Here is a 3160-nt window from a genome sequence, read left to right as displayed (position 1 = left end):
AAGAGGTCACCCGTGAGCTGTCAATCACCGACATCCTCAGCTGATTGGTGGAGAGAGACATGTAACCGCCCACTTGAAACTTCTGCTCAACTTGATGAGAAGCGAAACAGAAAGGAGGCGGGCCCCCTACTGGCCGCTGGGCATTACACATCAAAGTGCCATTCTTCAACAAGATTTGAGTTTTGTGTTCGGGTATTATGAAAAATATATATGACTTTTTACAGAAATGCAACACTAACCGTACACATGTTGAAAATCATGTTAATCCTCTATTCCGTGGCATATAGCATTGTATTCCCCTATGTATTTTTTTACATATATTTTACCATCTCATAATTATTATTTTTTACTTTCTACAAATTGTTCTATTTGAATTTTATTATAAAACTAATTGTTTTCTTTGTTTTTGAGCCTGTCTTTGTCAAAATATCTGCTTTCGTTGCCAACATTTTTATGATTCTGAATAACGTTTGTATATGTAAAGGGTCATAAATTCACACTGCTCTTTTCATTTAATATTGCCGGTGATAACCGCTTGTGCCATATGCAAAACACATTGCCGGGCCATTGCTCCAAGTGACAAAGGTTGGCTTCTGCTTCCATCTAATCTTCCATCCGTGCATTCAAATTTTGTGTTGTTTTTCTCTTCTTCACCTTTAAGACGACATAATGAAAGCGTGATTGTGATGCTTCATCTTCTGTTATGGCACACACACTTCAATCCAATTTCCTCTCTCTTGTCCACAGAGGAGCAGTATGGGACTAGAGGTGCATTATGGAAGGAGAGGGCAGCGATGAAATCAGAGGTAGTAAAATGAGGTGCAGGTATAGGGCGCTGCAGTAAATTAAAGGAAAAGTCTGTTAAGAGCACAAAGAACCTCCCATGAATCAATATTAATCTTTGCACATTTTCAAATTATTTGCTTAACAGGGGAAATTAAAAGATTATTCAGTGCACCATATGGTATTATCATACCTCTGATTCCCAGAAATAAGGATTATATTTTGTGCTTCACAGTTAATCTCTTTGTGCAGACAGAAGGGGGAGTTCGGTAATGCTTTAATACAAGTTTATGAAGCATCAGCCCAAGGACATTTCTGGAGGTAAGACAAATCAACAGTTATAGACCCAGCAGGTGAGGAATAGCCTGCTGTCATTAAAATGTATTTACAACATTTGAACTTCATTTATTGTTAGTTAACAACTTTATGTACAGCTTGATGTTATTTTGCATCAGATATAGCTAATCTTGCCAGATAGTAGTTGTTGATGCGAACACCTTTTCACTTCCATTATGTTCAATGATACGAAAGTGGATTTTCACCAGGATTTGCTGAAAGTGGACCACATGAGCACATGGATTCTGTAAGTAGCTTTTCTTCAAGAACAGGCAGACATGTGACTGTACATATAGGCAAGGAAATATATCATTTTGTAGATATTCTTAACAAATCCATTTCATGCCCCAAGACTTGTTTTGCACCAGTTGAAACCATGTCTTTAATTGATTTAAAATTGATTCAGATTTCAAACTCTTTGTTTCTGCTAGATGAAAACTTATATGCTCATCTTCCATCATAGATGTACGCAGCTAAAGCACGTGAAGCTGAAAACTAATACAATGAAACATCTGTGATAAAAGCCCTGTGAGTATCAGTCTCATCTTACAGCCTTTCATGCATTTGATCCTGCAGCCAGTAGGTGCTGCTCTAACTCTGCCTCTACATTTAAATGACGTCTGTAAATGAGGAAAGAGAAAAAACTCACAATGATAAGATTTTTTTTCTTTCTTTCCATCTGCTCAGTTATAGGGATTATTAAGGATGTATAATGCAACAAGAACAAGATGGAAATGTGTTACACAAATGTTTAATGGCTTGTTGGCTGGCTAAATATTATTTCAAAAGAACTATATAAATAAGAAATTTAAAAAAATCTTATTACATTTTATTTCAACATTATTTCACAAGTTGATGTTTTTTTCCTGTGAAAAAGTCCAACTGTTTTGATTTAACAGAATATGTCAAATAAAAAATACATAGTAAAAAAGCATAATAAAATATTAAAAATAGTATTTATAGAAATGAATGAAAATGATGTCAAAACTGTCCTCCTGTATAATGAGAATGGGGTTTACTTCAATAGACTGTACTGTGCATGTGTGTGTACTCAAGTCAAGGATAAATAGCCAAAGAGTACATAGACCACAAAGGGTCGGGAACTGCTTCTTTTCCGCAGATGAAAGTAGAACAAATGTTTGTACTACAACTTTCTGCTATCCCGAGGCCGTACTCTCCTCAGTAGCAGAGCCTGTGGTCCCTGCTCTGGTCTGAAACATTCACAACAGGATGTGGGCAGAGCTCTCAGAGTGCTTCCCCCTTCAGCGCAGTCACCTGGGACGTCCTTCAATTATCATTCATTTTAATGTTACTTCTGTTCCTCAGCTCACATGGATCAAAGAGAGACAACGTATAGGGAAAATCCACAGAGGCACTTTTAGTCCGGTTCCTCCTACTTTTTAAGTGGTTTCTTGTAGATTGCGCCAAAGCCATTAGCCATGTTTGAATCCATTATGGGGAGCCCTGGTGATCACACGTCTTTGGATCAATTTAGGACAGTAGTGAAGTAGGAGATGAACATACAGTAATACACAATATCAGCATAAGCCGCCATGTTTGTTTTGATACGCGTTTCTCAGATTGGTTAATTCTCCGTCAATCCTGCACACTGGGACTCTTGGAGGTAAGGCTGAGTCCCAGGCTACACATTTGTAAAAGTGTGTAGTCTTATTAGCTTACCCACACAACAATTATAATGAAATTACTCTAAATAATCCAAATTTATAGTGAAGTGTCAAAACACAGTCAACTAAAATGTTTCAGTCTCAGGCAGGTGCATAACAAAATATAACTGGTGCTTTCCGAATAATGCCGTTTTGCAAAAGCCTATTCCTCCACATTTCTTTGAACAGAACACACCTTTTGTGTCAGCTGTTAAGAGAGAATATATTGGCCGGGCGATTTGTATGCATTATGTAGAATGGCAGAGAGACTCGGACAAAGGCAGAGAAATACCTCAGTTGTGAATAATGTATTGAGATGTGGACTTTAGGAGGCCTGTGCTGGAGCTACAGCAAAGGTCTAGATCTGGCCACTTTGT

This window comes from Gobius niger (assembly GCF_951799975.1).
Source record: "Gobius niger genome assembly, chromosome: 4".
Classification (NCBI taxonomy): Eukaryota; Metazoa; Chordata; class Actinopteri; order Gobiiformes; family Gobiidae; genus Gobius; species Gobius niger.
The sequence above is the reverse complement of the archived record's forward strand: the minus strand, read 5'-3'. Positions refer to the sequence as shown.